The 23,993-nt window shown below is 47.0% G+C and overlaps 1 protein-coding gene and 1 long non-coding RNA gene across 4 annotated transcripts in view; one reads left to right on the forward strand and one right to left on the reverse strand.

The window, feature by feature from the left end:
• The window catches only part of HIVEP3 (HIVEP zinc finger 3), a 474,366-nt gene that overhangs the window by 207,619 nt on the left and 242,754 nt on the right, over positions 1–23,993 (forward strand). The window lies entirely within an intron of this gene.
• Positions 1,334–22,663, reverse strand: LOC139045325 (uncharacterized). Its single transcript, XR_011503460.1, has 3 exons — positions 22,078–22,663; positions 20,899–21,038; positions 1,334–15,882 (listed from the first exon to the last, which is right to left on the reverse strand). It is a non-coding gene; the product is annotated as an uncharacterized lncRNA (long non-coding RNA).

The following is a 23,993-nucleotide window of genomic DNA, read 5'->3' on the forward strand; positions in this document are numbered from 1 at the left end:
GGTAAAGCAGTGTGGCTCAGGGTCCTGCAGGTGGAGACGGGGACCACGGGATGTAGCCCAGACTTGTCGAGTGCCTGCTTTGTGCCAGACACTAGGCTGGATGCTTTGCCCACCAGGCAGAGATCTATGCTCAACGTAAGATGAGAAAATGGAGGAGCAGAGAGAATCAGTAAGTTCCCCAGGTCTCAGGGCTCATGGGCAGCTGAGCTGGAATTCCGCACGGGGCCTCTCTCACCTCGGAGCCACCCCATGGTCATGAGGGGCCCAAGTCTTTGGACTCTGCCAGGCTTGTTGTTTTCACCACTCTGAGATGGCTGGTGCTGCTCTCATTTGCTCACTCAATAAGTGCTGATCTCAACGTGCCCCAATAAATACTGATCTCAACGTGCCACACACGGGGGGACATGGGGGTGAATTAAGCACCTGGGTGCACGGAGCTCCAGCTCTACAGAGGAGAGCCATGCACACACGCATGCACACGCACATACACCCAGAACCTAAGGTATAGAGTGGCCTAAGGGAGGAACAGCCAGACCCTCTGAAAGGATGCTCTCCCTTGGAACCAGGAGAGGCTCTTGCAGAAGAGGTGGCTCAGAAACTCTTTTCCTTCCCTTCTCCCCACAGCTTATACCCTGTTCCCTGAGCTCCCACCCTTCCTCTCATTTGAGAATGAGGGAACACGAGGTCTGGAAAGGGGATCCCACTCTTGCTTACATATCCCCCGGGGCCAGCGCGTCCTCACGACAACCCTAGGAGGTGGTACTGTTATCATCCCCCAGTTACACAAGGGTACACTGAGGCTTAGAGGGATGGTCCCCGGACTCGCCCAAGGTCATTTGGACCCAGGTCCAGACAGTCCTCTGTCCTCTGCCTCCCTCACTGAATGGGAGTGCACCCGTGTATATCCAGTGGGCGTCTTAATGTAAAGGCATCGGGCCCATCAGGTCCCCAGTTGGAACTTTAACATTCAGAATCCTTCCGTTTAGTTTAATTGTCTGGATGCTGCAGGCTGGGGAAGGAATGGTCTTGTGGTTCATGTGCGCTTGCTCTCCAGGAAAGTTGGCCTCACTTTCTTCTGGGAGCTTCTTACAGAATTAGCTCTTGTCTTCTGGTTGCATTTTGTGCTGTAACCACTTCCCAGAATTTAAAACTGTGTGTGTGCGAGGGAGGCGGTGAGGCTGGGTGCTCTGAAGCAGTCAAGCACATGGTTAGTTAAATTCTCTAGTCTGTCTGCTCCAACCAGCCTGTTGGAAGGTAAGCATGAGGGAACCACAGTTCAACGCGTGTAAATTTTTCTAGACAGTTGTAGAGAAGAGATTTTTATAAATCAAACCATATTTTAAATGCTTCAAGTGGTATGGTTGAGTTTGACGACCATAGTAAATTACTTAATAATCTAAGGATATCTCATTTCTTTCTCCTTCTCTCTCTCTCTTAACTTTCTTCACATAAAAGCTCTTTTTCATACATTGGGTCACTTTAGAGAAATGAGCCCAAGAGTGGGTTAGGACACCAGGGTTTCATGCCAGTTCTGCTGCTCAAAAGTATGTGACCTTGTGTAAGCATCGAATGTTGCTGAGCCTCAGTTTCATCAGCTGTAAGATGGGCGCAGTCATCCTTATCTGGCAGGTTTGTCTTGAGGGTTAAACAAGCTGATACCTGGGAAGCACTGGGGACAAATCTTGGCCAAGGGAGGGCGCCAAGTTTTGCCCAAGAACCCTCTCATCTGATGGTGAAAACAGATAAAGTACAGAACTGGGTGGAGGGGCGGAGTTCTAATCCAGGAAAGTATACACAGGGGCTTTGGGGCCACCATGGAGGGGACCCTCCTTCATGGAGTGGTTAGGGAGAAATCAGAGGTGGGGACATGGAGAGTGGGTTTTGCAGAGTGAGTAGGAGCTGTTTGCTCAATTATTTATGTATACCCTACCTTCTTCCAAATAAAGATTTGAAATGGTTTACAGACGTTCTGTATGAAGGTAAAGTAAAGGAAGAGAGGAAATAAGGCACAGGGAAAATAAGGGGAAGAAATGAAAATAAAGCCATGCAGCAGGTTAGGACATAAAACCCCTGGAGGTGATTAACATATTTGGCACTAAGCTTCTTAGCAATGAAAACAAAAAGGGAACATGATCAGTTTGGCAGTTCTTAATCATCGTGTCCATGGAAGGAAAACAAATCAGGTACCCAGGATGTGCACACATGATGCCGGGGCTAAGAACTGAGAAACGTTTTCCCCATGACCCCTCAACAAGGGGACTCTGTGTGACATAGTCCTTAGTGACATCACTGCAATAATCATGTCATTCCAGTGTGAATGCTTCTGAGGGATAGTGTGCCAGGCAAGGAACAGTGTTTTTGCCAGAGGGAACAGCGTGAGCCCAGCTCTAAGTCTTTGTCAGGAGTTCAGTACAGAGAATGTCTGCAGGCCTATTATTAGCGTGGTTCTTGGGTGGGGTGACCCACTGGGGCCTCTGGGTACCTGTGGAAGCAGTCTGGGTGTGAATGGTATTGCCTGAGGTGGGGGACCACAGGAAGGGCATTGCTGGTGTTGGGGGACCTGTTTAGAGTTGGGACAAGACAGAGGTCAGGGCTTCTGTGGCCCTTGTGGTTGGACATTTGTAGCTGGGTTGGAGACTGAGAAGGCGGGTCCTCAGGAGTGCTGGAATCCTGATTGGCTGGGCTGCCTCCTGGCCATGGCCCCCAGAGGCTGGGCAGCTTTATAAAGGCATTGCAAGACATTTTCTCATATGAAAAAACAAAACAAAACAAAACACATAGTCTGCCGGCTGTCAGGAAGCGAGGTGAGAAAGCTGAGCTGCCCCACTGTCAGAGCCTCGTATTTTGGGGTTTTTGTCTGTGCTATTTTTGAGGCTGGTAAACTGGTTTCCTGTTTGTTGCAAAATGGGTGGTTGTCACTGTCTGTGCCTGGCCTGAAGGGAGGTGGCCTCACCCGCTGAGGCCCGTCGTTCTGTCTCAAGCCAGTTCCCTTCTGTGCAGGGGCCAAAGAGGAACCCAAGATCACAGAGGCAAGGAGCGGGGCGCCCTGCCAGCCCTGGCCCAGGACACCCGGGTATTTGAAGTCACCACTTGGTTCTGCAGTGCCCGCTCTGGGAAGACTAGCTGCATTTCACAAAGAGGGGACATTTCACACTCAAGGGTCAAATTAGAGACTTGGTAAGAGCATGAGGGCGGGACTAGGAAGGAAGAGCCATCTATCATTGGAAGGATAAGGGAAGAAGAGAGGAAAATGAACGTTAATTGGTACTTGTTCCAAGGGTGTCATTTTCACAACTCCTATCTCGTTTAATTGTTACATAGTATTCCCATTTTACCGATAAGGAGCCTGAGGTTCAGAAACATTCAGTCGACTAGAGTCCTTTACTCAGGAGTTGGCACGTTGACGATGCCTTGGAGAGCAAGTTCAACATTCCTCTCCATCCTCACCCACCACTACCTTTTTATTAAAACTTAGAGAGGCAAAAAACAGCTGGCAGAAACTCACACAGCTAGTTAACAGCAGAATCAGAAAGTTTAATTTCTGGGTTAATTCAGAGTTTCTAGTCTACTGGTTTTCCAAACGGCCTTAGACGCTTTCTAAACTGGCAGGGAAATGATCCCAGTTGGGCATGGGACAGACTTGGAACTCCTCACCAGGCAAGGCCAGCCCAGCCAGCTGTGGGGTTTATACTGGCAGATGTTGCCTCCCGGAGCAGCTGAATAGTGATGTCCCAGCTGGACCTCTGGGTCAGAGGGCTCTGCCTCACCCCACCCCTTCCCCTCACTCCTTCACATGCCGTTCCAGACCCCGAGACTCCCTCACTGTCTTCTGGGGTTAAAACAATGAAGGTCCTTCTAAACGTGCAGGTCTGATTTATTGGCTGGTTAGTACCTTTATTGGTGGTTTTCAGCCTGCTCCTGGACCCCTGGGGGCATTATTGCAAGGAGAACTGAAATCTGTTTTCTCAAACAGATGAGAAAAGTTCTCACTTATTTTTTGCCAGAGTCCTTACCTTCCCAAGGCTGGACCATTACCTGGGGGCCTTCTCAGGTCTCAGTGGCTCTTCTCAAATGATTAGCTTTCCAGATTAATCCAGCCCAGAGATGGGCACAGGGTGGGGTGGAGGGATAAGAAAACCCGTCAGCCTAAATGGCATGCCTCGAGGGACCTTGGGGAGGAGAGGAGAGGTCTCATGGAGAACAGCTTGAGGGAAGAATTACCGGGTGGGGAAGGGAAGGTGGGCTTTGCTGTCTGACGGTGTCTGTACTTTGCTACCTCCATCCCGGTCCCTCTGCCTTGGATAATATCCTCTGCCTGTCTCTTTCCGGTGAGGACCTCCCTTCCTTTGAGGCTTAGATCAGATGGCCCTCTGCCAAAAAGCCTTGCATCCTCGACCTGTTCCGAGCCCTCAGCCTTCTCTTATACTGTCTCTCTTCTGACCTGCCTCCACCTCACCTGCTTGCAAGTTCTTTGCGACTTTATTTAGCTCCGTGTGGTAATTGTGCCTCCTTGAATATGAAGATAGCGTTAGTTATAGTTTGTTGCCCCCACATCATGGGTCAGGGTCTGATAATGTAGAAGAAGGGGAAATGGGAGGTTAGGTAGGTAGCTAATGCCCTCCGTCCCGTCATCTCAGGGCGGGCCCTGGCTGGAACATTATGGGAGAGGCAGGGAAGGGCACACCCCAACTCATGCCCATCCTCCCACCCCTGGGCCTGTCATCTCTGTAGAGGAGGCATCTTGTCACTGGGGTTCCTAATACCTCGATACTTTGGGAATCTTTTGAAAGGGGCTCCTGTCTAGCTTTTGCGTCTGATCCCCCATAGCTGGCCACATTTAGCTCCCTCCTTCATTCTGAGCCTTCCCGTCTGTTTTTGCTATCTATTGCTGCCTAAAAAACTACCTCAAACTCAGTATCTTAAAACAGTGATTTATTGGGGTGGCCCCTTGGCCGAGGGGTTAAGTTCATGCGCTCCACTTTGGTGGCCCAGGGTTCGGATCCTGGGCGCAGACATGGCACTGCTCGTTAGGCCATGTTGAGGCGGCGTTCCACATGCCACAACTAGAAGGACCCACAACTAAAATATACAACTATGTACTGGGGAGATTTGGGGAGGGAAAAACAAAAAGCAAGGGAAAAAAAAAACAAAAACAGTGATTTATTGTATCTCACACTTCTGGCTGGGCCGTTCTCTGCTGGCCTGGGCTGGGCTCGCTCCCCCAGCTGCATTCTGCTGGTGGCTGGGCTGGGCTGGGCTGGGCTGGGAGGTCCGCGAGCCTCACTCACGTGCTAGGGTCTTGGTGCTGGTGGTTTTCCTCCACGTGGCCTCTCATCCTCCAGAGCTCAGACCCGGCTTCTTCACAGCGTGGTGGTCTCAGGGTTCCAAGAGTGTCAAAGCGAAGCTGCTAGGTCTCTTAAGGCTTAGGTCAGGACTGGCTCAGTGTCACTTCTGCCACATTCTTGGAGCTAAAGCAAAAATCAAGACAAGCTGGCTTCAAGGGGAGGGGAAATAGACCCCAGCCCTGCCAAAGGAGTGGCAAAGTCATATTGCAAGGGATCTGGGGCTATTTAGAATGATCCACTACACCTCCTTTTTTTGCTTTGAAAGATAAAATCCTCCTTTTGGAAACCTTTGTGAAATGGCTTCTGAGGAAGCCTTCTGAACGTGGCATGGTCAAGAACTGCGGGAACTGAGGCTCTGGTCCCTGCCCACCCCAAAGCTCTGGAAAAGGCTGTTTGCAGAGTGCAGCTAATGGCTGCTTCTAAGGAATGTAGGCCACCTTCTTGAGGAACGTGAGCAACATGTTACGGGCACACAGCCCCTGCCTGCGCACACGGCCTTCCAGGATCCGAGTCCCGATGGCGTGCAGCTCCTCGGTGCCACTCAGATCATGCTGATTTTTTTTCCTGGAGACCTGTGAGCATTAATCCCCCTCCGAAAACACCTGCTTTTTTGTCATTTTCAACGTGTGTTTCTTGGACATAGTTGTTTTACTCTTTTCCTTGGGTGTAGAAGTTTAGTGTTTTTTGATCACAAGCAACAGAAACTAATCCTTGCTAACTATTAGTAAAAGAGGACATGTATTAAAGGGATATGGAGTCTCATGGAATTGCCAAGAGGCTAAAGAATTCAGCCAGGAGAGAGCAAGAGCCAAAACAAAGAGCTGGTGGGCTAGAAACACGCATTTATAGTCCTGGGAAGTGCTAAGAGGGTGTGGGCCAAGTGCTGCAGGAGCATGGAGGCTGGTGTGTCTGTGTTAGCCTGAGGGGGCTGGGGACATTTCACAGAGCTGGCAGTGTTGACCTTGAAGGACAAGTCAGGAAAAGCAATCCAAACTGAGGGAATAGGATATGCAAAGGCACTGAAACTTGACCTAAGGCAGTCTTGTTTAGGGACCCAGGAGGCAGTCCAAGTGTGAGTGGCAGGAGAAGTATAGGAGGGAGGCAGAAAGTGAACCTGGAAAGGGAGGCAGACACCAGACAATGGAAGGCCTGGAGTGCATCTGAGGAGCTGGGTTGTATCTTATAGGCCAGGGGTTTCCAAACTGAGTTCCTAGAACTTTAGAGGCCTAAGAGATGTTAAGAGATGTCCTTGAATAAAGGATTCCAGGACCACATAAGTTTGGGAAATATGTATATTATTATGTATTTCCATTTTGGAAGATCATCAGGATATTAAAGGCTCTCAGACGTCCTGCAGTAGAGAAAACAAGGGAGGGGACCAGTTGAAAGGCTGATGTAGCGCTGCAGGCGAGAGATGCTAAGTGCTCTCTGTCCGTGGACCAGAAATGGAGGAATTTCTTCATACCAACCCCAGAGCAGAGGTAACCCAGCCCTACAGGATGTTACAAAAGTAAAGCACTTTAATTCTTTTGAAAAGGATGTGGGCCGAAGAGGGGGCTGGGGTGGAAATCCACTAGAAAGGAATGTAGCTCACATGGAAAGTGAACTATCTGACAAAATGCTAATTTAAAAAAAAAAAAAAACCTCAGTATTTCCAGACTTGTTTTCATGACAGGCCCTCAGTTCCCTTCGGCTTTTGCTGAAAACAGAAGTTTTCCCAGACTTGTGACTTTTGCTCCCATGGTTAAACTTCTCTGCAATCTTGGTTCTAGAAGTGCAAAATATTTCCCTCCTCCTTCCTGGTTCTCTCTCTCTCTCATTTTTTTTTTTTTTTTTGGTGAGGAAGACTGTCACTGAGCTAACATCTATGCCAGTCTTCCTCTATTTTGTATGTGGGACGCAGTCTCAGCATGACTCAGTGAGCAGTGTGTAGGTCTGTACCCGGGGTCTGAACCACTGAACCCTGGGTCGCCGAGGCAGAGTGTTTGCAAACTTAACCACTATGCCACCAGGCCCGCCGCCTCTTCAATGTTTTTAAATGAAAAGAAGTATATAATTTAAAAATCCTCTTTCCTTCCTCCTCCTGGAAGAAGGGAAGGGAAAACTTTCCCAGAGGAATTCGCTTGGGTAGAAAGACAGAATTTAAGTCAGGGCTGCTGAGATGGGGACTTGTAGCCTGGAGACTGTGTGCTTAGCTTTGCTCGCCATGAAGCCGTGGACCCCGAGACTGTGGGCTTCCAGCGCAGACCGTGAGGGCTCAGGGGACTGGCCGTGGCAGGGCCCTGGTTAAAAACGAGCAGGGGAACCTGGAGCCTTAGCCCGGGCCTCATCTGGGCTGGGAGACATGTGCACGGGTGTGGGCTTTCGTAGTGGGTGTTCCATGTGATGCAAGAATATTCCTGCAGAGAGACCTCCCCACAGGAGGAGTCCCGGTAGGGAGGGCTCCAGGTGACAAAGAAAGGGGCTCATTTGATGGTGATTTTTTTGGCCAAGGCCATTCCTTCTCACACCAGAAGAAAAAGGGAGAGGAAAACTTATTTTTCATTAGTTTCACAGTGTAGTTTCTGGAAGGATCGGAGAGAGGCTGGAAGCCAACACCTGTTAAGCACCTACTTTATTCCAGGAACTTGTAGCTTGCGTGTGTTTTCATCCACGTGAGCACACTGGTCCTCAGTGCCAGCCTAGGAAGTACTTATTAGTATTAATTTTAGAGAAGAGAATAGTATATCCTGTTTTTTTAAAAACCAATTGTTTTCTTCTATTAATTACAAAACAACACGTTTATTTTAGAAAATTTGGAATATACAGAAAAGTAGCAAGGAGAAAGTAAAAACTGCTGAGATCTGATGCACACAAATCACCTGCCCAAGCTAGTAAGCTGTGGAGGATGGGTTTGAACTAGAGAGGGCCCACAGCATGTGCTGGACTCCCCTCTTCATGCAGTCACTCAACCAACACTGAGTGCTTTCTGTGTATCACAGAATGCATCATCTAATTTAATTTTCTAGGAAAAGAACCTGTCAGGAGGCAAAGTTTTAGCAGCAGGACGGGGATGTATTTCTAATGTAGGAATAGATTGATAGATACAGAAATAAATACAGACGTGTGTTTATGTATGGATCAGAATACACACGTATTTCCTAGCTCTGCCCACTAGCAGTGGCACTCCAGTAGAAATGAGCATAGCCAGTGCCAGGTTTTAGTTTCCAAATACCATCCTCCAATAAAAGGAATCAGAGCTTCCTGGAGAAGCGGCTGATTTGGGGGCTGGGCAGGGAAAATACAAAATGAGCCTGAAACATCTCATAGTTCCAGAAAGTAAGGAAGTGCTTAAAAACAAAAACAAAACCAAGCAAAAGATAAGGGTGTGCCTAAAGGGACACAAGGGGCAATTAGAAAGATGCTCAATGGCCAAAGCTGGAACAATTGGAACAGCAAAGTAATGAAGCATGATTAAAAAATAAGGATGGTATTGAATTAGAAGCCAAAGAATCCATGAGTACATTTATTACAAATAAATAATTGAGTAAAAAATAAATAGGGTAGAAGGTACAGATCTTCTTTGCAGAAGAATTCCAGTTGATATATGCTACTCCCCTTCCAGCAGATGGAGCTGAGTTCCTCTCCTCTTGAAGGTGGGGTACACTTAGTGCCTCATTTCCAAAGAGTGGAGTAGGGAGAGGGAACACAGTGACTTCACGGTTGATCAGCGTGGCAGACGCTGCCTTAACCAAGTGGTCAAGGTTAACATCTTCAGTTCTAAGTCAGGTTGATATCATGTGACCCCGGAAATGATGTGAGGAGAAGGACACTTCACCTCTGTGCTGTTCTTCCCCAAAACTTACAACCCAAGTCCAATCATGAGAATACATCAGGCAAACCCAGACTGAGGGACATTCTACAAAATACTGGGCCAGTACTCTTCAAAGATACCATGGTCATGAAAAACAGGGAAAGACTGAAAAACTGTCACAGATCAGAGGTGAGTAAGTCGACATGGCAACTAAATGCAATGTAGGATCCTGGATTAGATACCAGAACAGAAAAAGGACATTAGTGGAAACCGGTGAAATCCAGACGAAGTCTGGAGTTGAGTTTGTGGGATTGTGCGAATGTTAGCTTTTCCGTTTTGACAAACATACGATGGTTGTGGAAGATGTTAACGTTAACGCGAGCTGGGTGAGGGGTGTATGGGAACTCTCTGTACTGTCTTTGCAATTTTTCTGTAAATCTAAGGTTATTTCAAAATAAGTTTTTGAAAATTCTCCCCTGCTTAAATAGGCGATGCACAAAAGAAATACAAAAGCCCTGTAAACACGGAAAAAGTTCAGTTTGCCTAATAATTTAAAAAGCAGGTCACAATAATGAGATGCTATTTTTACCTGTCAAATTGGCAAACTTGTTGTTATAAGTCCTAACACTCATAGTGTTGTATAGGGTGTGGGGTCCTGGGCACTCTAAATGACCGTGTATAGGAGTACAAATTGTGACACAGCCAACATCACACTGAAAGGTGAAAAGCTGAAAGCTTTTCCTCCAAGATCAGGAAGAAGATAAGGATGCCTACTCTCACCACTTTTATTCAACATGCTATTGGAAATTCTAGCCACAGGAATTAGGCAAGAAAAAGAAATAAAAGAGATCCAAATTGGAGAGAAAGAAGTAAAATTGTCACTACTTGCAGATGATATGATATTATATATAGAAAACTCTAAAGACTCCACCAAAAACCTATTTGAACTAATAAACAAATTCAGTAAAGTTGCAGGATACAAAATAACTATACAAAACTCTGTTTGGTTTCTGTACACTAATAATGAACGATCAGAAAAGGAAATTAAGAAACAATCCCATTTGTAATCGCATCCAAAAGAAAAAATACCTAGGAATAAATTTAACCAAGGAAGTGAAAGATCTGTACACTGAAAACTATAAGACATTAATAAAAGGAATTGAAGACACAAATAAATGGAAAAGTATTCCATGCTCATGGATTGGAAGAACGAATGTTGTTAAAATGTCCTTACTACTCAAAGCAATCTACAGATTCAATGCAATCTCTATCAAAATTCCAATGGCATTTTTCACAGAAACAGAACAAACAATCCTAAAATTTGTATGGAGCCACAAAAGACTCCAAATAGCCAAAGCAATCCTGAGAAAGAAGAAAAAGCTGGAAACATCATACTTCCTGATTTCAGACTATATTACAAAGCTATAGTAATCGAAGCAGTGTGGTATTGACATCAAAACAGACACATAGATCAATGGAACAGAATAGAGAGCCCAGAAAGAAACCCACACTCATATGGTCACTTAGTTTACAACAAAGGAACCAAGAATATACAAGGGGGAAGGGACAGTCACTTCAATAAGTGTTGTTGGGAAAACTTGACAGCCACATGCAAAAGAATGAAACTGGACCACTATCTTACGCCATACACAAAAATTAACTCACAATAGATTAAGGACTTGAATGTAAGACCTGAAACCTTAAACTCCTAGAAGAAAACATAGGTGGTAACCTCCTAGTCATAGGTTTTGGCAATGACTTTTTGGATTTGACACTAAAAGCAAAGGCAACGTAAGCAAAAATAAACAAGTGGGACTATATCAAACTAAACAGCTTCTGCACAGCAAAGGAAACCATCAACAAAACGAAAAGGCAGCCTACTGAATGAGAGAAGATATTTGCAAATCGTACATCTGATAATGGGTTAATATCTAAAATATATAAAGAACTCATACAACTCAACAGCAAAAAAAAACAAATAATCAGATTAAAAACTGGACAGAGGATCTGAACAGACATTTTTCCAAAGAAGACAAACAGATGTCCAACAGGTACGTGAAAAGATGCTCAGCGCCACTAATCATCAGGGAAATGCACATCAAAACCATGAGATAACGCCTCTCATCTGTTAGAATGGCTATTATCGAAAAGACAAGAATTAACAATTGTTGGCCAGGATCTGGAGAAAAGGGAACTTTTGTTCACTGTTGGTGGGAATGTAAATAGGGGCAACAACTAGGAAGAACAGTATGGAGGCTCCTCAAAAAATTAAAAATAGAACTACCATGTGATCCAGTAATTCCACTTCTGGGTATTTATCCAAAGAGAATGAAGACACTAATTTGAAAAGCTATCTGCACCCCTGTGTTCATTGCAATATTATTTACAACAGCCAAGATGTCGAAACAACCTAAATGTCCATCAATGGATGAATGGATAAAGAAAATGTGGGGTATATATTTATATTTATAGATATATATGTTACACATAATGTGTATTATGTATCTTTTACACATTATGTGTATTATATATATATTTATACACACACAATGGAATATTATTCAGCTATAAAAAAGAATGAAATCTTGCCATTTGTGACAACATGGATGGACCTTGACGGCATATCCTAAGTGAAATGTCAGACAGAAAAAGATAAATACTGTATGATCTCACTTACATGTAGTACCGTAAAAAAAAAAAACAAAGCAAACAAAAAAAGTGATTTCATGGATATAGAGAACAGATTGTGGTTGCTTGAGAGGGGGCATAGGGAGTGGGTGAAATGGGCGAAGGGAGTCAAAAGGTGCAAATTTCCAGTAGTAAAACGAATAAGTCATGGAAATATAATTACAGCATGGTGACTATAGTTAATAATACTGTATTGCACATTTGAAAGTAACTAGGAGAGTGGATCTTGGAAGTTCTCGTTACTATAAAAAAATTTTTGTAACTATTTCTGGTGATGGTGTTAACTAGACTTTTGTGGTAATCATTTTGCAATATATACAAATATTTAATCATTATGTTGTACACCTGAAACTAACAATGTTAAGTCAGTGAAAGCTCAATTTTTTAAAGAAAGAGTACAAATTGTTACAGATATCCCAAGAGCGGTATGCAGTATGTATCAAATAGTTGTGCATTTTCACCGGTAAGTAAGTTCCCCTTTCAGGAGTTCACAGTACTTAAAGAATCACTCACGTAGATAAGCATTATCTAGAAGGATGCTCTTTGCATCGTTTGCGACAGTGAAAGACTGGAAACAATCCAAACATACAAGAATGTGGCAATTGGTTCTACAAGTCCTGGTACATACATACACAGCAACACACCTTGTAGCAAAAAAAATGGTATTGTAGAAAACTGTTTAACAAATGGAAAGATATTTATGATATAATAAATGAGAAGGGCAGGCATACACAGAATGATACAAATTTAGGGAGAAAGCATATTCATGAATATAAAAACATTTAAAGGACAAACACCAAAATGTTTATAAGACTAAATTCTGAGTGGTCGGATTACCAGTGATTTTTACTTTCTTCTTTGTGCTTTTCTGTACTTTCACAATTTCCTACACTGTTATTTCTTGCTCAGAGGGCCTGTGTGCTAAGCCCCGTTTTGAGGAGTCACACGGCCTGTTAGCATAGTGAAGGTTCTGTGTCCTGCAGGACTGAAACCTGTCTACTTGTAAACTCAGTTTTCCCTTGATTTGTTTGATCATGTTAATCTTTTTTCATCGCTTTATGCCCAGAATAGTGCCTAGCACATAAAAGGTGTTCAATATATATCTTGTGGATGAATGACTGCTTGCAACTGGGTGGGAAATGCGCAGCCCTGGCCCTCCCTCCACGCACACTGTCTTCCCACCTGCTCTACTGGCCTCTCCAGGAGGCAGCTCCTCTGCCCTTCTGTGCACAACCCACAGGCACCAGTCACGGGACACTGAACCCCAACCAGTGCGCAGAGAAGCGAAGGACCAGAGGAGTGGCCAGATTAAGAGGAGAGCCTCTAGAGCAGTCAGAGCTCCGGGCTCAAGCCACTAGTAGGGTCACTCTGCAGATGGGGAGCCCCCCTGATGAGGCAGAGGAGGTCCAGAGAGCTAGTCAGGAGCAGCTGGCATTCCTGGGAACAGACTGCATGGATGTCCTGGAAAGCCGCAGAAGGTGTTAGGCCCCAAGTTCCCAGAACCCGAGGTCTCTGGTGGCATGTGATTCTGGGTGTGCCCACGGGATTCACAGCACACAGGGCGGAAGCCTCCCAGGGCAGCGCACTCCCACATGGGCCAGTTCTGATGCTTGGGAAGTTCTTCCTCAGGCTGAACTCAAGTCCTCCTCCCTCTGGTTCCCACTGATCACTCACCTTGTGGGGGATGGTCCAGCCGTCCTGCCATAAGGTGGTCACCCGCGCCTGCAAGAATGGGATCCAGGTGCCCCGAACCTTCTCCTCTGATGGCCGTTGATCTCCCTGTCCTTTGAGGACACAACTTCTATCTCTGCGGGGCTCTGGGGAGGCAGGAAATGCCTGCAGATGCAGCTCCTTTAGGGGACTTTGCCCTTCCTCCTGCGGTTCTGGTAGGAATCCTGCTTGTCTCTGTTTTCTGGCCAGATATCTTCAGCGTATGTGATAAAGCACCAGGGGAACTGCCATGGTGGCGATTTGAATTGCACAGAAGGTGGAAAGGTGTCCTTTAAGTCAGAGTTGTGGTGGAGGGAGGGAGGGCCCGGCCAGGACTGCTTCTGCAAGGCGGCAGCATCTCCGGCGCGCTCGGCTCCCCGCAGCAGCTGCTTCCAGGCTCCTTGGAGTCCGTGGCTCCGGGAGGGCAGGCTTCAGGGCAGCATTTGCGTGTTGCCTTTTCCCCTTCACTTGTTGAGCCCCTGCCTTGGGGCGGGAGTGTTTGCTCCAGGCCAGGAGGAGGGACCTGGGGAGGGGCAGATGCCAACAGGCAGGGCCACAGCGGGCAGAAGTCAGAGCCCTAGAGGAGGTTTCTGTGACCCCAGGGAAGCTGGAAGGGAGATTGGGTTATACATTCATTCATCCACTCAACAGACATTCCTAGGGCCTTTGAGGGTACAATGTGCCCCAGAGCCGACCCTGCTGCCCTGCGGGAACCCCCATTGTCCTCCAAGGACACTGCCCTGCCCCGGGGCCAGACTCCCAGGCCAAAGCAGATGAAGCCCTGTCGAAGGGGCGTATTCCCTGAACAAGTATTTATGCCCAGTGTTGCCAGGTCCTGGGCTAAATACCGGAGACAAAGATGAATGACGTGGCTCCTGCCTCAAGCAACCCAGGACAGGGGAGGATGCAGATGGACCAGTAAGTGATGACGTGGTGGGGGTGCCATGGGGGATTTTTGGGGCACACAGGACAGGAGGAGTGGCCACTTCTGCCTGGTGAGGGTGTGGAGAGTGTGTCTGGAAAGGTCTCATGGAGGTGTCCCTTGAGCTGAGTCTGGAAAGCTGAGAAGGTGTTCCCAGGCAGTCCGAGGAGGGACATTGAGAAGAGGGCAGAGGGTATGTTGTCTGAGAAAAGCAGGATGCTTGAGGAAACTAAAGATAATTAAGTAGGGTTGGAGCCTGGGTTTTGGGAGTGGGGAGGGAAAATGTATGTCTGGAGAGATGAGTAGAAGCCAACTCAGGAAATGGCTGATATGTCTGTTGTATTGGATGTGATTCAATTTTCTGCATATAACAATAACAGCAACATGCTAAAATAACAGTGGCTTAAACACATCAGGGTTTATTTTATTTTCTTATAAAAGAGCCAAAAGTAGGCAGCCTAGGCTTGGTATATGGTGATTCCACAATATAAGCAATATTCCAAGCTCCTTCTCTCCTTTGGTCCCTCCATCCACAGAGCATGGCTTCCATCATGAAGGTCACCTCATGTTACAAGATGGCTACTAGAGTGCCAGCCATCACGTCAATTTTACATAAAGGAATAAGAGAAAGGCAGAAGGACCCCGTGTCATCTGTATTCCTTCCAGAGAGCCTTCCTGGTAGTTCCACCCAATGATTTGCACCTACATCTTATTGGCCAGGGCTTACTCACCTAGCTGCAAAAAATGAAGGGAGGAGGAGTTGGCAAAACAAAATGTCTCATTGCAGCAAGGTGTTAAAAGGTCAGAAGGAATTTGCCCATCAAAGAAAGGGAATCGGGGCTTCTGGAAAAAGCAGCAGCAGGCACAGAGGTGTGCAGGGAGGAAGGGGGCGTGGGCTGCTGGAGGAACAGTGAGTGGATCCGACTGTGCATGTGTGTATGCGTGTGTGTTGTGCATGTGTACACGTATCCATGTCTGCGTGATGGGGAGGGGTCGGATGAGTCCTGGGAGGGAGGATGGGGCTGGACCATGAGGACCGTGAAGACAGCAGTCTGGAGCTGGACCTTATTCTACAGGAAAGGGTGGACCTTGGAGAGAATTTCAGGGACTGAGTTAATCAGATGTGGGTTTTGGAAAATGAGTCTGAACACTGGCGTCGGGACAGAATGTCTGGTGTCAGAATGGGTGTGTCTTCTTTGTGGGCCATGGTGTCAAGGCCCCCAGACTCGCTGTGGTAAGAAACAGGGAGCCGCTGAAGGCTTTGTCGTCGGGTTTCCTGCCTACGGATTCTCCCATGGCCAGTGGGTGCGTGTCTTCTGCAGGGGTGCCTTCTCTTGCTTTTGGAGGAAGGAGAAAAGGAAACTCACTTTTACCAGGCACCTTCTATGTCCTGGCCTTACCGCCTCTTGTCTCATTTTGCAGATCTGAAAATGGAAGCACAGAGAGCTTAAGCAACATGTCCACCATCACACAGCTGGAAGTGGCAGATCCAGAGAGGCCAGTTCCACCAGTCACCTCTGACCAGTCAGAAAACAACACCTGACCCTTGACCCTGTTTCATAGACTGGTGGCCTTTTCTCCCTGAGATTATCTTGTTTTACATGACATGAGATTTGACTCGAGTGTCATGTGCGATCCTATCTAGTGACAAGCCACTTGTTCATAAACTTCTTTATATGTACTTATTCAAATTAAGTCCTAATGAGTCTCTTACTGAGGCAGCATGACAGGAGGACAGGGCGTGGGCTGCGGGTTGGGAGACCAATGGTCTGGTCCAGGCCCAGCGGGCGACTACACTATGGCCAAGGTCCCAGCCCCTTACTTCGTGTTTAGAGTTTCCTCCTCAGCGAACTAGAGGGTTAAGACTGGATCAATATCTCTTGAATAGTCTGTGTGTCCCATCTTCACAATTCGTGCCACACTAGCCTATCCCCGTACTATCATTTACTTAAATTCTTTAAATATATTTACATTGATTGATTTTTTTTTTACTCAGCTTTGACCTAAACAATAAGATCTGTAAAATCATGGGCTTGATTTGATTTGATTTTCTCTAAGTCACATTAAAATAAACTCATTAACTATAAATAAAACGTCCAAGTTTGTCTTCATAACAATAATAACGATAGCTAACAAATGTTGAATTGAGCACTTTCCTAAGCATTGTACTTGTGGGAACTCATTTCTTCTTTGTGATAACTTTATGAGGTAGGTACTGTATTATCCTCATTTTACATATGGGGAAACTGAGGCACAGAGCAGTTATGTAACATGCCCAAGATCACACAACTAGATCCATCCGAAGGCATCTTACAGTCCACCGGAGTGCCTTCTCCCCGGTTTGGGACGCAGAAGGCCAGTCCTGGCTGTGTCAGAGATGCCGCGGTTCTAGATTGATTCCGCTGCTGCGTGGCCTCCACGACCGTGGTCCAGCGAAGGCAGTGGCACCCGAGGAGGGCACCTGCTGCAGCCACCAGGAGCAAGTGAGGAGCCTGAGGGTGGTGCTGACTCCCTGGGTACCACGAGGGGTGGGGAGCAGGGAGCTGGAAGGGGCCCCTCACACAAAGAGACATGGAGATAGGCAGGGGGTGGGGTGGGGTTCTCCTTCCGTGGGAAGAAGGCTCAGCTTCTTCCATGCTCAGCTGCCCAGCCAGTTGAGATGGAGGAGAAAGGAGCAGCTGGCTCACATGCCCTCCTTTCCGTGGGCAAGTTTATAGACATTTATTTGGAGTTTTCCTTATTCCATTAGGCATTTATTTGTTATGGAATGATTTACACTATTGCCAGCTTTCTTCAAATTTCACTCCCCTGGATGAGATACAATATCGAGAAACCTTTGTGTCCAGGGCACTGGCTACCTGAACCACATCCCAGGACACCTTTGCTAGCAGAGTGCCTGGTGACTCACCTGTGCATCTCTGTAACAAGTAGACTTGGCTGGGCCCCAGAGCGCATCCCAGCAGCAGGATCCACTGCTTTGGTCCCATGGAGAAGGGGAGTTGCCCGGCCACTTCTTCCTGCTCAGGCCTCTCTCCCTCATCCCCAGTGGGCCCTAGCTCCTGAACTTCTGCTAGGGGTTGCTGGCTGGGTGGCCTTGGGTGGCCACTTTGCCTCTCTGGGTCTTTGCTCATCTGGATGCAGCCCAAACAGTCACCTAGTAATTTTGAGGAGTCCTCCAAGGGGTCTCCCATATGGCCCCGCCCGTAAGTGGTGGTCACCCTGAGCATTTGTTCACTCCCTCCCTTCCTGCTCTGGCTCCCAGTTGTGCGTGCTTGCTACCCTTCAAGCTGCTTGCAGAAGCTTTGTTCCCGCCTCCACCTGTCAGGTGGTAGCCACACCTAGCCAGGGGGCTCTGTCTGGAGGGTCCCAAGGCCTCCAGTCCTCAGGCACACAGCAATCTGGACTCTGCGCAGAGATGGGAGATGGGATATGGGGTAGAGATAGGGTGGCATTTTGTCACCTGAGCCCCAAAGCAGCTTTGCTTGGGCCCCAAATCATGTGAAATCCCTCTGCAGAGTTCCTTGGGCTGTTGCCTCTGACCTCTTTGTCCACAAAGGCTCAGACTGGCCGGGGGACCTAAGGACATCTGCCCCATTCTTACTTATGTCTCTCACTACCTCTGCCCAGCTCCTCCCCAAAAATTCTTCTCTCCCAGCTTGAAAATCACTTTACGTATGAGTGGAGCCACATACGAGGTGGTCTGCTGTGTGTGTGTGTGTGTGTGTGTGGCAGGGGCAGGAAGCGGGGTTATTTTCCAGGTCTGCGCTGTCCCATATAGGAGTCACTTGAAATGTAAGTGGTGCAACTGAGGAACTGGATTTTTAACTTTTGTTTAAATGTAAATTTAAAAATGAAAGCAGCTTGAAACATTTTTCCATGAAACACGCTTCACTGTTTTGCAAGTACCACAGTTCGCTTTAAGCTTTGCCTCCCCTAAGACACAGCTGTAGTACTGCTGTGCATGTGTCAGACGCGAGCGATGTTTCTGGTACCTCATTAATATTTTGTTTTCTATTTATTTTTTAATGAAATGATAGTATTTTGGATATCTTGAATGAAATATATTAAATGAAATACATTACTAAAATTAATTTCACTTTGTTTCTTCTTCCTTTTCTAATGTGGCTACTAGAAAACTACAAAAATCACTCATATTATATTTTTATTGGAGGATGTTGGTCAGTGAGCTTTTCCTGTAAGAGGCCAGATAGTAAATAGTTTCAGTTTTGTGGGATATATGGTTTCTGTCACAGCTGCTCAGCTCCGCCATTGTAATGCCAAAGCAGCCATGACCCCACAGAACTGAATGTGCCGCTGGGTTCCAATAAAACTTTATTTACAAAAGCAGGCAGCAAGGTGGATTCAGTCTGTAAGCTCCCATTTGCAGACTCCTGGTTTAGAGTACCAGGAGGCAGCCGGAAGTGGACTGAGAAAAGTAAAATCGGAACTGATGAGGATTAAATGAGCAGCCTCAAGGCTGGGGCAGGCCCTGAGCGGTGGATGCAGTAAGATGAGAAGGGTCCTCCAGAAAGATAACAGGGAGATAGGAGGCCCACGTTTACTCAGTACCTAGTGTATGCCAGGCCTTTTTCACATATTTTACTTGTATCAACGACTTCAATCCTCTCAACAAACCTGTAGATTAGATGCAAGTCCCGTAACTACCCCTGTTTCCTAGATGAGGAGCCAGGATTCACGCCCAGAAGCCTGGCCTGGAGCCTGCACCCTCTGCAGCTTCTCACCTGCTCTCTCTTCTTCTCACTGCATCTCCCAGCACTCTTGTGAGGTAGGTGTTAGTAAGCTAATTTCACAGATAAACACTTGGGGCTTAGCGAGTCAAGCACTCACCTGAGCCCACATCTGGTACCTGAGCCTGCCCTTGATCCCAGGTCACCTGCCTTCCAAGCAAGGTCTCCTTCTGCTGTGTGTCTCCTTGCAAGGAATGCTCCCATTTGCAAAGCCGGGTCTTGATGCCCACCCTGTTCTGGGTGTTGAATGTCTGGCACATGTGGCAGAGGAGATGTCTTTTGGTGTGGGGCCAGTGCTCTCCTTGCTCGTCCTGGAGGCTGGTGGGAGCCGCTGGGGACTTGCCGCCTGGGCTGGGTGCGAGCACTCCATGTCACCTCCTCTGCTCATCACAGACTGAAGAGAAGGAGGTAGCACCTCGATACCCCACTTGAAAAAGTCACTTAACTTTCTGCTTTTCAATTACCTTCTCCTGGGTTCTTACAGATCCCAGGAGGCTGCAAAAAGCCTAGAGCAGGGGACACCAGAGAAGTATTTTTCTATGTCCGCATATGAATTGAAGTGAAATTGGTATCATAGTTTGTAGACAGCTTTATATTCTGTTTGTTTGGTTTTTTGGGTCTCATTTAATGTTATCATGGGCAATTTCCCACACTAATAAATATTTTTAAGAACAAAAGTTTTCTTGTCTTCCCAAGGTTCCATTTTATAGAGTTGTTGGATGTTAGGTTGTTTCCCATGTTTTGCTGTTATAAACAATACTATGATTTTATAACATTTTTGTGCGTACATTTTTGCTCTGTTACTCTACCGATCTATTCTAGATTCCCAGGAGTGGCATTACTTGCTCCCAGTATGTAAAGTCCTGAGTGTGGACCCCCGGCCCCTATTCCTTGCCCACCACTCAGTCAGTTTCAGGGCCTTTTGGGCTGACCAGATGATGGACAGGGACGAGAACTGAGAGTGAAGGAAGCCGCACCGATCCTTATGCACAGGGGCCTGGAGCTATGGCAAGAAGAGAAAGATCCCCCAGGGAAGATGGCTGAGAAGAGCTTGGCCAGAGAGGAGCAGGGGACGGAAGAAAGGAGTCAGGGCAGATCCGAGAAGGCGGAAGAGAGAGCTCTGAGCAGCTACCCCGAGGAGTGTTACTTGTAGAAGGGAGAAGGATGGCCAAGGATGGTTAGGAAGCCTGGCTCTCACCTGTGCCGTGTAATTTCCCTTTTCTACCTTCCTGGGAGACCTCAGTCAAGAATTAATAGTATTTCTCAAAACTTGGGGGAACTCCATTTGTATTTCTTTCAGATGTATCACCATGCTGAATCAGGTGTTAAGGTCCAGTTTTCTTTGGACTACAGGGTTTTGATACAGATTATTGAGTTATTTGCCAGAAAAAAAAATTGTAAAAACTTACGCTCTAACCAGGACCCTGTTTTGTGGCACCCTCACTAAAATGACTAATAATTTCAAAAGAGTATTTTCTGTGTAAACGGGGATATGACGGTGAGAAGATTACACTAGAATTTATGAGGCTTGATCCTAAGCCAAGATCTTATTCATTTGCTTGAGTAAGACATGGAAATACTTGGCTCGCTGTCCCATTGCTTATATAACCAGCTGGCCTGATCTAGCCCCTCTCAGTTTGGGGTGTTGCTACTGTACCCTAGAACTTCCCAGAGTGCACGAGAACTACCCACCTCGGCATGAGAGCAGTAAATCCGCAGCAATCCTCTCCCTGTTCCGAGACCAAGTGTCCTCCAAGCAGCACCGTCTGATGGAGGTGAGATGCGAGCCACAAATGTGAATCACACATATCTTTAAAATTTTCTGGTGGCCACTTTAAAAAAAGAGTAAAAAGAAAAAGTTGACATAAATTTTAATACATTTTCTTTAATATAACATATCCAAAATGTTATCTTTCAACATGTAATCAATATAAAAAATTAATAATGTATTTGATATTTTCTTTAAAATTATGTCTTTAAAATCCAGTGTGTATTTCACCCTGACAGCAAATCTCAAGGTGGACCAGCCACATTTCAATAGCCACCGGTGGCTGGTGGCTTCCGTTTGGGGCAGCCCTAGAGCCTGGAGCCCACCTTCCCCCATAGCAGGTCGAGCAGGTGGGAAGACAGGGAGGCAGGTCCTGGGCTTCTCCAGGGAAGGATGCTCGCTGGGAGCACAGTACAGGCTGTAGTTTGCCCGGAGCAACTTAGCCTGATGGGGTCACGAGTCTCTCTGGCCCTCTGCAAACCCAGCATCTCAGTCCTCCTTCTGCATGGTCCCTGCAAAGCCAGGCAGTTTTTTCGTTTTAAGCTGGAAGCCCAGAGGATCCGATTCTATATCCTTCCCCAGATAGTAGGCTACTTGTCCGACTATGTCTCTTTGGGGAAGAGCTTCCTCCATGATTCTGGCCATGGCCACTTGCCCTGACTGACCATTGCAAGGACAGAGACCTTCATCAATTCTGGGGGCCTTTTCCTTCCCCCCTGTTTCTAAGGGAGCTCTGCCCTCAGTGGGCCCTGGGTGATTTTCTGGCCCCTGAATTCTGAAGAACACTCATAAATGTTGTCTCTAGCAAGGCAGCCTGCTATACTTGTAAAACATGGTGAAGTGGATGACCTTGAAGATCTCCTCCATGTCCGACGGGCCTCGTTATTCTCATGACCCAGCGCCCTTAGGCAGTTTGGAGGAAAGATGGTCCTTTCTCTTTTGCATTGAAGAACAGAGTATCCTAGTGACTGGAGAGAGTGTCCTGCAAGTGCCCTGCCCCCAACCCCCTCCATACGGCTCCTCCAGCCCCTCCTGCATCCCTCACCCAGCCCCCCTCCTCCCCACTCGCCTTTTGTTAAGTGGCACAGGGAGATGTTATTTACCGTAGCATTCTGCCGAATAAAAGCCGTTCCTCTGATTTACAGCCCTGCAACCCCCTCTATTTGAGTCAGCGTGTGATTCATCTCTTAATGTGATCCTTCCGAAGCGTGTGGCTCACTCGGGGAATGAGTGTGGAATAAATCCTTTCTGCCAGCCTGCCTCCTCTGGCTCCTTACCGCTCTTCCTGACCCCAACACCCACGTCTGACAAAAACTCAGCGGTGGCAGCTTCCGCCGAAGGGCTTAACTTCCCCTCCTGTGACTCTGTCCGGGGAGTTATTCTATACCTGGTTCCAGGGAGCACGTGGCAGGGCCCCTGAGGACAAACGCTGATTCAGATTCAGCTGTAGCCCCAAAGATTCCACTTTGTTGGGAGGTCTGAGTTTGAAAACTATGGCCCTGGGCACGTTGTGAAGGCCTTTTGCTAGGAGTGACAGTGATGGAGGGGGTGGCCATCCTTGTCCACCTCATCCTCCAGGCTTTTCAGTTCTGACCTGATTGTATAATCTCCTAGATTCCTTCCAGAGCCTCCAGTGATTTCCCTTGCTAAACTACTCATTCCTTCAACCATTCACTCAATAAATAATCATTAAACTCTTCTCTGTTCTCATACTGCTTTTTGTTTGTGCGTGGTAAAATATAAACAACCTAAAATTTACCGTTTTAACCACTTTTAAGTGTCCACTTCAGTGGCGTTGACTACATTCACATAGTTGTGCAGCCACACCACCATCCATCTCCAGAACATTTTTTTCATCTTCCAAAACTGAAACTCTGCACCCATTAAACAAGAACTCTTCCTGCGCTCTCTCCCAGGCCCCAGGCAGCCACCATTCTACTTTCTGTCTCTGAAGTTAACTACTTTAAGTGTTTCACATGAGTGGAATCATATAGTGTTTGTCCTTTTGTGACCGGCGTATTTCACTTAGTATGATCTCCTCAAGGTTCATCCATGTTGTAGCATGTGTCAGAATTTCCTTCCATTTTAAGGCTGAATAATGTTCCATTGAGGAGGCGTCTTGGGGAGAAGTGGAGATTGGGGAGGTGGGCCCACCGTTGGGGTTAGCGCCCCTTTCTCTATCGCGTTGACCCTGAGAAAACACTGAGGGTTTTAAGGAGTCCTTACCAGAGGGAAGGGTTCGCCCTGTGGCTGTATGGAGGATGGCCTGAGAGTGAGGAAGACAGTGGCCAGCTGAAGGCAAGAACTTGGAGGCTGGAGAGGAAATTGCTGCCGTCGTCTAGTGAGAAACAAGGGTGTTGAACGGAGACAGTTGAGTGGAAAAGATGCAGCAGTTTCGAGAGCTCTTTAGGAGACAGGATAGACAGAACCAGGAGCCATTGGATTTGGTGGGTTCATTTCGTTTCAGCAACTATTTATTGAGCTGGGTAAGGAGATCATTAAGAAATGGCATTTAGGTTTTAGCGTGGAATGAGCAGGAAGGAGGAGTGGGGAGTGACTGAGGTTTCTGACTCGGACAGCATCATACATCATCGTGAGGATAATCTTCCCAGCCTTGTTGTATCAACTCACCAGGTGTCAGGGCCCTGAGGCATAGTCTGGTCCAGTGGTCCAAGGTCTGGTTCTGATTTTTCAGAAAATCCAGAGAAGCTCAGAGAGGTGCCTATCTACTCAACTGCACATAGCCACTTTCCCTCCTTCCTCAGGTCGGCTAGAAAGCCCAGTGAAATTTCTCCACCCGCTACATAACCCTTCTGTTTTAAGAGATTTTTATTGTCAGTCACCACTGGGAGATCCAGAGGCGTTACGAACAATGGGGAAGCAAGAACTTGTAATTAAAATTCTTGGTTTTTGTTATTCTTGCCCTTCATGCAAATGTCGATGGAGCTAAGCCAGCCAGCATACTTTTCTTTTGCAGACACTTGTCTTGGGGAGTCTCTGGGGAGAGTGCTCCTGTTTC

This window comes from Equus asinus, chromosome 5 (genome assembly GCF_041296235.1).
Source record: "Equus asinus isolate D_3611 breed Donkey chromosome 5, EquAss-T2T_v2, whole genome shotgun sequence".
NCBI lineage: Eukaryota > Metazoa > Chordata > Mammalia > Perissodactyla > Equidae > Equus > Equus asinus.